Genomic DNA, 12,960 nt, shown 5'->3' with positions numbered 1-12,960 from the left:
GCAGGCCCGACTATAATCCTGGAGCAGGCGTGCCTCGCTTGGATCGGGTCGCGCCGCGTTTTCCGAGCTCCTTGCGTTGCGTTCGAGGGTCGATAACGAATGTCTGTACGTGTGCAAGCGCATGTCTGAGCAAATATGTGTGCAGCGACACTCTCATCATAAAGAGCAAAACACACACACACAACAAAAAAAGAGACAAAAGATACAACACACCATCTGGTATGTGATCATGTACGAAAGCGTGTTAGTCCTCTTTCAATTTGGCTAGTCATTTCAGGGTCGATCGTATAGTGTTCTCTTGGCTCGTCGGCGGAGAAAACTGTAAACTGAACTATTATTAAGACAAAATATCTCAAATCTGAGTGTTTGCTGGTTTCAAGAGAATAATTTTGTGATATAGTTTAGATTGGTAGTTTGCAGACACTAACTGGGTGAACTGATTATGTTGTATTATATCTGCATGTGATATGTGATTGGTAGCTAGCTACTGTATATCTTTTTTCAAGAAAAGCAAGAAAAAACATGGGGAAAAACAAAAAATGCAAATGCTTCTCTTTCCTTGTTCTTTTTTTTTTTTTTTTGGGTTCTCTTTTTTTTCTGGGTTCTGTACTGTATGTATTTTTTCTTTTTTTTCTTTCTAAGCGTCCTAAAAAAAACAAATGTCACATTGTGTTTTATGAATGTTTGTGTTTTAATTTATTTGTGGTTTGCCAAAATGAAGATTTGAAGCATGTTGCAGGTATTGTCACAAGAAAACGAGCAGGAAAAAAATCGTACTAAGAATGATAGCCTAATGTACTTGTGCGACAAGAGGGGAAGGTGTGTTTATTCGGGGGGGATTTCAGGGAGTTAAACATTTCGCAAAGCCTCAAGATTTTAAAAGGGAGTGTTTCCTTCTTTTGGAGCTGATACAGAGTGCATCAAAGCGGAATCAAGAAAATGCCCTCGCTCCCTAGAAAAACTTCCCAATCCCCCTCCATGATGTCACTACTGTCCTTTCCCCATTGGTCCTTGCTCTATATAGCGATTTGGCTTCTGGGTAATGCAGTCAACACAAAGATCCGGACTCAAGTTCCCCTCAGTCACAGATTTAGGATCAGTATGACCTCCCGATGCTTCAAATCTCACTTTTTGTCAAAGGGAATGTGCACATCTGACCTGTGATCAGTTACTCCGGGCAACTTCATCCCACTCCTGACTTGAGTGCTTGGTCGAGGCCGAGGTCTTAAAAAGTTCAAAAAGGTGAAAGGTCGTTGCAAGACCAAACAGGAATGTGCAATAAAAGTTACAGCTTATTCAAACTGATTGGATTGTGGGTTTTGTTTCATATCCGCATCGTGAGTTAATGTCACACCCGGGAGCCTCGTTCACTCCTACACTTGCATACATTTAAATGACCCATTTCGGGGCTGCTGTGTCCGCTGCCTGGCCCCTGCATTGTCCTACTTTCATTTACTGCAGTAAGTGACTTGGTTTCTAACATCCTCAGTAAGGACAGACTCTAATCGCCTGTCCTGTACTTTTTTAGTTTATCAGTCGGCCTGCAGCTTGATGGAAACCATCCATGTGTGTCGAGTGGTGACACATTGGCTCCTGTCAGTGGATGTGTATAAGAGAGTGTGTGTACTGATCATGGAAAGAGATTAAGAATGAACTCAACATAACAGTCAAGCTGCTTTGTGAAGGTTAAAGTTGGTGCACTGTAAAAAATAATCTGTTTTTTACAGCCTGGGTCTTATTTATGTAGTTTTTCCACCTTTCCTTTCAGCTATGTTGACGTTTTTCTTGCTGACTTCATTGCTGGGGTTTGGAATCCAACAGGCAAGGATAACAAGCACACAAACCCAACTTATATAAAATCAATTTAAACAACTTTAAATCTTTACGCCATCTGTCCATTGCAAATTAAAATGTGTACTTTGCAAACTGACTTTTTCTATGCAATGCAGTATTAGAGAACATGTCAAAAGTGCCATTTGCTCACTTTATAGTCTACCTCGATCTCAGCAATGAAGTTGGTGAGTTAAAAGTTCCATCTCCAGTAATACAGGGTGGCCAAAACTATGACCCAGGTTGTAAAAAAACAAAAAAAACCTTGACATTTACCTTAATAATCAGTGTTATATAACCCATGCAGTGAAACGTCTGTCATCAATCACTTTGAGTGGTGCAGCGTTGGCCTGCACACCTATGATACACCAACACAGGTGATTTCACTGATTGGACCTCCTCACAGATCTGTGTGTGTGTGTGTGTGTGTGTGTGTGTGTGTGTGTGTGTGTGTGTGTGTGTGTGTGTGTGTGTGTGTGTGTGTGTGTGTGTGTGTGTGTGTGTGTGTGTGTGTGTGTGTGTGTGTGTGTTTGTATGTATGTGTGTATGTGTGTGAGTGTGTGTGTGTGTGTGTGCGCGCGCTTGATTTACATCTCCTTCACTCCCCTCTGAGCTTTGCTGCTCCTGTTAAGGTGGAATAGATTGCCATATCATACATACACCTTTTAAATGACTTTTATTTACTTTATTATATTATAGTTGATGGCTGAGAGATGGCAGGAAATGAGGAGAGAGAGAGAGCTTTGGAACGACATCTGCATTTCAAGCCAGGGACCTTAAACCCTTGCACTGTGAAAGACTGATGACAAAGTGAGACAAACCTAATTTTCTTCTATTTTCTGTTTGACATCTTGAATATTAGCGGTGTAATCTTGCAGATTTAAGTATCATATCACCTGATACGAGCTGATTGAACAAGCTGCTTTATATTTGAAGTACCTGCGCTGATTTCACTCCACTGATTTAAAAGTATTTTGTAGGTTCAGAACCAGATTGCAGAACAAGAGCACATACTCCACTTTTTTTCTCCCACAGCCAATCTGTTTTTACAACCACCTCTCTTAACATTGTGTACCTTTTGGACCATTGAGCATTATTTTAAAGATCACATTTACTCACAATCCTTTAGAATAAACCTTTTATAAAGCAGGCATCTTGGCTTATCATAGCCTGAAAAGCACAGGTGCGCCTAATTTCATACATTTCAGTTGCTCCCATTTAAATGTGCCTGATCCTAGACCCCTATTATGTATGCTTGGACTCCCCCTAAATGGAATTGAACCATTATTAATATTATTAATGACACCTGTGATTTTCCTGCTAGTCAAAATGACTACTGTAAAAAAGGACTTTATATCCAAATGCTCCTAATACTACTATGTTGACAGCTTCAAACTTATTTTTTTGGATGTAACACAATCACAATGTGTGCAAAATGTAACAAAATGCACAATTTAATGTCAACATTCTGTCTTGGTCAGCACCTGTTCAGCAGGTAGTCACGGCAACTCATATCTGCCGAGCTGCACGAATTTGCAAAAACTAAACCAACACTTGTGTGCCCTTACGCACGTACACACGCATGGCTATCATCATTATCATTGCTGACATATCCCAATTAATTGATCCCTGAGCACTCATGTTTTTTTGTCTAGTTGATGTTTCCCCACCGCGGCGGGAGAGAGAGAGAGAGAGAGAGAGAGAGAGAGAGCCGGAGCAGTGTATGGATCAGAGACAGCGAGCGAGATATTGATGACACCACGATGAATACACTCAGAGCACACCGGAGGCAAACAGAGCAGCTTCATTTTCTGATTAGTCAACACAGAAAGCACACACGCACACACACACACACACACAAATTCTAAATATGTGCAAGCGTGTGGAAGCAACAGACAAAAACATTCATTATTCAATTGTGAGACAACGAAGCTGAATCCCCTAAAGGTTACCTTGACACAGAAAACATTCACAACAACATCAGCGAAGCTCAGAAACACAGAAAGAAAAAGAAAAACAGCAGGCACAGTGAGACAAGTAGAGAGGAAGGTGACCATGACTGTGTTTATGTATTCAGGTTATTGCTTTTATTCCCCCCCAAAAATGACAACCCCCCCCTTCCCCTCCCCTTCCCTCCCTCCTGGGGTAAGCTGTTTATGTGATTTGTAAAAGCAACACGCAGCGTGATGAAAAGGACATTTAACAATGTGAGAGATGGAGCATATGGCACCTCGTAGTTAGAAGGGGAGGCTGTTTTATATGGGTGGTGTTGTACCCGCAGTATTGTTCTAAAACCTCCTACATGTAGTTTGTCTCGCAGGAAAATCACGCCTTCCTCCTCAGAGTGAACGTAAATCTCTATGATAAAGTCAGAGGATACATCAGCGTAAATAGCAGCACACCAGGGGCTGTTAGATAAGACAAGGCTTTTCTTTTAAGTGAAAAAGCTTAAATAAATGGATTCTATAACAGAGGCAGTAGCTGTTAAGAAACGTAGCTGTTTACACATCTTTTCATTTTTTACTGACTATGAATTAGTCTGCCATTTAAAAAACAACACCAGGATTTGTCATGTCTATCCTAAAACAATAGTCAGGTGCCGAATTGACCTTTAACACATTTTTCTTCTGGTAATCATTCCTCCTGTTCATACTAACCATTAATAGGTCACTTCATAACATAATGTACTTACAGTGTAAGTGATGGGGGGGGCAAAATCCAGAGTCCTCTTTTATTCAAAATTGAATTAATTTAAAAGTTAGTTTGAAGCTAATATGAATCTTCAGCTGTGTAAATTAGTCAAATGAATTCATTATCTTTTAACGTTGCTGTCTCTTTACTCCCAAATTCCCTCTTTTTGTTATAATCCCTCCACTGTACTGTAGCTTCACAGGAAAAAAGTCCATCAGACAAAGATACAATGAAGGACTATTTTGCTAAAAAAAAGACTGTAACTGTACAAGATGTCTTCTTTATTTGACTAACCCAGATGGCTTAAGCCTCAGACTTCTGAATTTTGTGGGTTTTGTGCCCCATCACTTACACTAAAAGCGAATTTGGAGATCTTCCAATGTCCAGCATGAACAGCAGGAATGATTACAGACTTAAAAAATTGTGAACCTGTCTTTTAAGAGCGTTCTCTCCAATCAAAGGTACCTATCATTGTCTCAAACGTCTCTCAGATGCAAAAGCAGAAGTAACATGACAAAACCCCTAACCCTTACCACCCTAACCATACCAATATTTAATAGTTTATTTTTTAACCATGCTTACAATTGCTTCCTTACCTGAACCAAGTAGCTTCAGTTGTCTAAATGTAACCAAACCTTAATTACAGTAGCAGGTATTAGATCAGCAATGCCTGTAAGATGCATTTCTTACGAGGTAATAGGTATTGTATTTGAATTTACTTGCACCCATTGTTTCTTTAAGACTTAACTTCCCATCAGTTGACTTATTAACAGTCCAATAACATCACTACTTCTAAAAATACAGGGATAGTGACCCTCAATGAAGCAAGTACAGACAATGAAAAAGGGATATTTTGTTACTCAAAACAAAAAGAGATGTAACAAGACAGTGAAATAAGGCCAAGCGGCTCGGACAGCAGCTTAGGGCCTCAGCTCCTCTCCGTCTGAATTATATTAGCTTCATTAGATGAAATGTGATTTGTGAGTCTCCCATTTCCTCTGCCCCGTCCTCTCTGACACACACACACGATGCCGAGTAGATTTCCCAGAAATTCTCTGTATGAGATGAGCCATGTGGAGAACTGGTCAGAGGAACGCTTTCCGCTGGCGAAGGGACACACAAACATACACACTGTTAGACGAGCACATACATACATCGAGCACTCTCTCTCTCTCTCTCGCACAGATGAACACTTGCCGTTCAATTGGTGACCGAGCGATTGTCAAGAGGATCAGCAGTGGCAGAAAGAGGCCGTAAGAGTGTCAGAGAAGGAAAAAAAGCCAGAGGAGTAGAAACCTCTGGGGAAGAGCCATCAAAAAGCCTGTGTTGAATTATAGATCCTCCCTCCCTCTCTGTGCATGAGCCAATCCATGATGTATGTTGCTGTCTTTCAAAAATGCATGAAATACTGGCGGAGGTTTTGTATCGATGATGTATGGATTACAGTTAAAAAATATTGTCTTATGATCAGGCTACTTCCCACAGGGTGATATACAATGATGCTGCAGGTTCCAGCTGCAGAGTAGGAGCTGAACAATACTTCTTCTTCTTCTTCTTCTTCTCCACAGCAGGATTAGAAATGATATGAAATACAGCGTGCATCCATCCAGCGTAGGATGAGATGAAGCCTTACTTTTACAGAGAGAGACACTGGAGATGTGATTTCATTCTATACAGCTTGCATGCATTATGCATTCATGCCCAGTACACTGGTGTCTCACTTGGAAATACGGTGTTAAATAATGAATATGTTTTCCCTGTTGATACACAGAAGTATGTGTGGATATGGATGGATGTGTGTCTGTGTATGCGTGTGGGAGGATTTGCACACATAGATCATGCATGTGTTTTGTGTGTGTGTGTGTGTGTGTGTGTGTGTGTGTGTGTGTGTGTGTGTGTGTGTGTGTGTGTGTGTGTGTGTGTGTGTGTGTGTATGTGTGCGTGCTAGCATTTGTTTGAAGAATTGGGGCCATCAAAAATTGATTTAGCTTCCACGAGCAAACATCTGCCAGATAAATTAAAGGAGGACACTTAAAACAGTTTGAAGACTGGCAGATGTGCGGTGCAATTAGACTAAAAGCAGCTCTATCAACACTCAGTTAGGATATCTGTTGTTGCTCATTAGTGGTACTGTATGTCAGCTAACAAGCTAGATGTCAAGCGTCTGTGTATTTGATGCCCTCTAAATGATCGTGAAACATCCCAAACACAGCTCCAGATTTCTAACTATAGAGGTTTTAAAGAAAGAGTGAAAGTGTGTGTGTAGCTTTTTCTACTTCAGTATTCTTCTGTAAAAGCAACAGCCGAACAACACACTTGAAGACATTTTTCCGTACAGCACCTCATCTTAAACTTCAACATGGGAATACAAAGCTCTCGCTGTAGATGAAACGCGCAGCTTTCATTAATGAAAAGGCAATGTTTTGAGCGTCGAGCGAAACCCTCCTCTTCTCCTTCCATAATAGGAAATCGTGTCATCTGAGATGGTGTTTTCCCAGAATACACAGCCAGACAGAAGAGCGACAGACAGCCAAGGTCAATATCAAACCACATTATTTTATGCAGTTATGGCATAGCACCAAAATCACATTAGAAGAGCTCTGATGGTTGTTTTGAAGCGACATCGCAAAGCTATTTTAGTCCTCAGATATTTGGAAAATGTATTTTTAACAGCTGCAGACTTTTCCTTTCATATTTATATGGGGCTTGACGTATGCCACTGTATCAATATCTGTCTTAAAATACTATGTTTTTTTAATGTCTCTGTAATGGCTGGAGGGGTTCAAGTCAAGACTGAGAGATGAGATCAGTTTTTATAAAAAGTTCATGTTATATAAATATCAGTTTATCATCAGTTGTAAAATAGGGGATATTTTTGCTTAGTGAATGCTTTGAAAATGGACAGTTTCTCATAGATTCACAGCAGTAACTGACACATTGAGGTAAAAAGTCGCTCTATATCATTCGATGTGCAGTGAAGACATATTTTGGGTGCTTTCACCCTGTTTGCTCAAATAATATTGGTCCAACTGTCAAGCTTGTGAAATGGGTATTTCCAACATGTCAATCTCCTGACAAGTGTGGAGTGACCTCTGAAAGTCCCTAAATGTACACAACATGAACTGAGTGACAGCTGAATAACAGCAGAGTGCAGCGATACAGTTTAGCTAGACTTCATGTAACTTGATGTACAAAATAATGTAATATTAGTGCAGTCTAAATGATATTTTTGTGTTCTTCCTTTGCACATCTCTCTTCTTTTGGCTTTGAATGACGGATCACACCCACAACTGTAAGCTCAGTGAAATCAAGGCATGCGTAGCAACGAGTTGTAGAGTATAAAAAGAGAGGATAAATATAGATTCCTGGAGAAACAAGGCAGAAGAGTCAGTCCTCTTTCTTTTCCCTCTTTGTCTGTCTTTCGATGCCACTCTCTGTTCGAGCGTCTGTGTGTGTTAAATACAGATACAGAGTGCAAAGCTCTGTACTCTTCTTTTTCAAACTGCAGTCAGCTCTTATGTAAGCTCTGGCACTGGGATGGAGGCAACAGCCAGCTTTGGCAGCCACTTCCTCTCTCTCTCTCTCTCTCTCTCTCTCTCTCTCTCTCTCTCTCTCTCTCTCTCTCTCTCTCTCTCTCATCTCTCTCTCTCTCTCTCTCTCTCTCTTCTACCTCTCTCTTTCTCCCTCTCTCTCTCTCCCTCTCTCTCTCTCTCTCTCTCTGTCTCTCTCTGTAACATCTTTTGCCATTCTTAGCAGACAAGGGTTCACTATAAATATTTTATATGGCACAGTGCATGTGGGAAAAAATGTATTTTTAGCCTCTTCTAGTGCTTTCACTGGATGCCAGCTCTCTGCGACGCCAGACAGCTTTTTTTTTCCTTCTGTGGATTAATGCGACTCTCCTCATGTGTATGCGATTGTGCATCAGGGTCAGCCTTGATTAATTCAATCAATTCCGACTGCTGCCCACCGGCAACAGTCACAGCATTGATTATCAATGAGTTCTTTTAAGGTAGGATACGCTGTGTGAGCCTTTCGTTCAATAAGCTTCCAGTTTTAAGGACCTGCATCTCGGTGCATTAGGGACTTTGTGCAAGGTGATCCTTCTCTCCCAAACAAGAGACAGACAATTACAAAGATAGGCTTTGTTCACAGTACATGCTGCAGTGGCCAAAAACTCCTCTCCTCCCCCTCCTCTATTTCACTCAGATTTAAACAAACCAAATCAGACTTTTTCCACATCAGATCTAGGCCATTTGCAGATGTCTATGTAACAATCGTCATAACAGTCAAATAGGAATTTGGGTGATTTTTTTAACGTCTCACTTCTTCATTCCTGTTGTCTGTAAAAATAAACATGGAGGAGGGTAACGACAGCAACAGAGGTCAATAAAGACTCAAAGATTTTTTCAGATTTGTTGGACTTTTAGGGAGAAGCTTCTATTAGAGCCAGACCGGAAGGTAGCCTGCTTATCTAAACCGAAAGCTATGGCATGTTGCACAAATCAAAATTATCGTTGTTGCTCTTGTACACACATACACGACTCACTTAAAATCAAGCATGTGAACTATCAACACACACAAAAAAAGATCAAATCTGACTAAAAAGAAGCATTTCTGTAATGTGAACTTGGCCATAGAGACACACCGACAGCACTGGACAGGGACAGCGAGGGGGAAAAAACCAACGAATAGGGAGAGAGAAAAGCCTTTGCAGACGTCTGTAGTAAAGGACGGGATGTTAAAAATGCAAAGCACACCCTTCCCCCCCGACCACCAAGACATGCATGCATGAGCATGAGCAGCAGACAGCGGTCACACACTCCCGGTCGCAGCGCTGCGAGCACCGAGGATGTAGCCTTTTGCATATACGTGGACATAAAAGAGAATTGGAAGATTTAAAAAAAAAAAAAAAAAACAGTACATGTGCTCATTGGTAATCCAGGTATTTAACACATCCATGGATCATTAGCCACAACAGTGATGCCATTTGTGTGTTTCCACGTATGGACAGGAAAGGATCCATACAGTTTTTAAAAAAATCATGACACACAACATTTGATCTTCTTCTTTTTTTTCACCCTTATCTATCAGTGTATTTTTTTTAAACAAGGTTGCAGGTAACTGGGTCGATTACACACACACACTTACACTCACACTCACACCCAGAGTGCCCTCAATCTAACCTTGATCACTGCAGCCAAGGGTCGTGATTGGATACGAGATACAACGGCAACATTGAGCGGTTTATCGAGCCGCCTCCCTTACTCATTTTATAAGCTCTCAAGTAAGACACTGAATACAAATCAGACTCATTTAAAGACATCATGTTGGTCAGATGAGTCGTGTATGCTCAGCAGGAAATTCTATTAACCCATGAATTACAGAACACCTGTCTATAGTGCAAATGATGAGCAAGTGTAACTGAGCAACAAATGCTATGGCAACAATTTACACTGCAGATATTTCTCTCCTCTCCGTGTCTACTTTTTCTCCCTAATTCATGTCTCTCCTCCTGCTTCTCCTTGCCCTCCTTTCCTCGTCTTCTTCCTGACAGGAGGACAGCAACCATCCTGACTGCTAATGAGGGACCAGGCTTTTGCTGTGTGTGTGTGTGTGTGTGTGTGTGTGTGTGTGTGTGTGTGTGTGTGTGTGTGTGTGTGTGTGTGTGTGTGTGTATGTGTGTGTGTGTGTGTGTGTGTGTGTGTGAGACCGGGAGAGAACGACACAGAGAGAGTGTCTTTGTTTGTGTGTGTGTGTGTATGTGTGTGTGTGTGTGTGTGTGTGTGTGTGTATGTGTATGCATTGGGATTTTGGAAGAGGGTAAGGCCAGGAGCAGAAAAGAGAAAGAGTGAAAAAGATAAAGGGGATGTGCTCTCCAACTCTCTTCCCTCGATCTGTTTCCTCTCTGTTACTAGGCAACACCTGCAGGCATGCACTAAATAAAGCCTTGTACCCGCTATTCAACCCCCCCACCCCCCTCCCTCCCTCCTACCCCACCAAATCCAACTCTCACTCTCTGTCTCTCTCCTCATCAACCTCATCCATCTCTTCTTCTCTCATTTATCCCATACCACTCCAGCTCCAGGACCCTTACCCTTCACCCCGTCATCCCAGCAGCCATTACTTTCCCCTCGCATATCCTGTCGTTGTCCTCCTCCTCCATCATCCACCGGAAAGCAGGTCTTTGTTTTGTTTGGTTTTTTTTTTGGGGGGGGGGGGGGGTTGGAGTTCTGCTTTGACACTGAGCAGGCACAACATCACTCCCTTGATTTAAAAATCCCCAGAAAGGTTAGGGACACAGCGAGCATGGTAAATCAGATTACAGGATCCAGTGTTGTGTTTAAGAGCTTCTTCTTTTTGTACTGGAAAGTAGTGTTTTTTTCCAGCTGCAGGTGTTGAAGTGAAATTAACAATGTAACCAGTTTCTACCAGAATACCTCCAAGATACTTTTTACAGAGAACAAGCCTAATATTTTTCCTAATACTGTGATGATTTTTTGTTTCCTACTATGAAAAAGCCTCCACAAGTGACCTGTAGATACTATATAAAAACATCCATAACCAAATCTGTGGGTAAAGTCAGTCTTAAATTCTTAGTAATTAAATACTCAACCAGTTTTAGGGCAAACAATATCTTACATTTTTTTAAATGCTTTTTGAAATATATGTATTACCTTATTTTATCCATATATGCAGTGGTGGAAAAAGTTTTCAGATCTTTTACTTAACTAAAAGTACCATATATATATATATATATATATATATATATATATATATATATATATATATATATATATATATATATATATATATATATATATGATATACAGCACTGTTAAAATACTCCATTACAAGTCCTGCATGAAAAATCCTTTGCAGTATTAAAGTGAAAGTATACTTTGTCCCTCTAACTGATATATTATCATATATGACATCATCATATACAGTTAGCTAGTTGAGTCCAGTGGTTCCCGATCTAGGGTTTGGACCCCTCCAAAGGGTCAGCATATATATCTGAGTGGTTCTGAGATGACTAATGGAAGAGGAAAGAAGAAAAAACAGTTCAGTTCAGTTTTGGACTTTTTCTCTAATCTTTGATTTTTTGTGAAATGTTGGATCATTTGAACATTTATTGAAAAGAAACCATGTGAGAAGTTTAGAAGGAAAAATCACTATTTGGTGGAGCTGTTAACAACTCATAGACATCATCTGAAATGTGAGCCGACTACACACTGCTTTTTGTAAGGTATAAAGGGACAAAAAGATTGGAAACTGCTGGATTCATCTTTAACAATGTGTTGCATTTTAAAAGCTTGTTATATCATCCAGTGTGTCAAATCTTCATCTGAAAAGTGACTAAAGCTATCAAATAAATGTAGAAATGTGGAGTGGAAGTATAAAGTAGCATCTAATGGGAATACTCAAGTAAAGTACAAGTACCTCAAAATTGTACTTAAGCACAGTACTTGAGTAAATGTACTTAGATACTTTCCATTACTACATATATAAGCTACAAATGTGTTTCAAAGTTACTAGTATTTATGCAGTTTGGAATGAATGAGGAAAGTTCAGATTATGCTAACATGGTTTACAGTTGTTAGTCATTAGCAAAATGTAGAGTAACATACTTTAGTCTGAGGCATGTTGTGTTATTTATGTGAAATAATTTAAATTCTAATCAGTTTACAACCTATTCAACTTTTCATCAAGTGTCATGTCCAACGTGTCAACCAAATTCCATATTATTTCTCTGCCTGAACTCTAAACAGGTCATAAATTACAAAGCTAATGCTAGTTAGCTACACAACCTGCCAGATTCTGGGTGTATTAACAAGTAATCTCTGCATTTGTTGTGCAACCTGTTTCAATCTAATGACGCATGAATCACCACTTAATAACCACTTAGTTTAAAAGTAGGCTAAGTCGGAACTTATGAAACTCTGGTGCAGCTGGTCTATGGGGGTTATTATCACAAGCATTTTAGAGCTGGCACGCTCAGAAGGACTTAATGAAAATCTTACAGTCTGACTCTCATACAACACATTTAGATTGCCTTTGGGACGTGACAGTAAGGTAAGTGCTTCAAGGCACTTTTAAAACAAAAGGAGAGAAAAAGGCTTTATTGAATGACTAAATCAAAAGAAAAGAGAAACAGGTCTTCATAATGGAGAACTAAACCATGAAGAAAAGAACATGTGCAGAGGCTCGTTAGTATTGAATAACTGTCAACAAATTGGTCTTTTTGTAATGTTTTTTTTATTGTTTTGCAAGCAGACTCCTTCAGAGCAGCAGTAAACCTCCGCATCAACAAACGCCTCCATGGGCACCAACAGAAACACTCTGCATCCTTCTCTCCTCCAGCTACTGTTCTTTTAATACAGCCGGTATATGGAGCGTTTCATGCATTCTTAAAGGATTCAGTGACGGTAAAAGCCT

Source organism: Scomber scombrus, chromosome 16, assembly GCF_963691925.1.
Source record: "Scomber scombrus chromosome 16, fScoSco1.1, whole genome shotgun sequence".
Taxonomy (NCBI): Eukaryota; Metazoa; Chordata; class Actinopteri; order Scombriformes; family Scombridae; genus Scomber; species Scomber scombrus.
Note: the sequence above shows the minus strand (reverse complement) of the source record.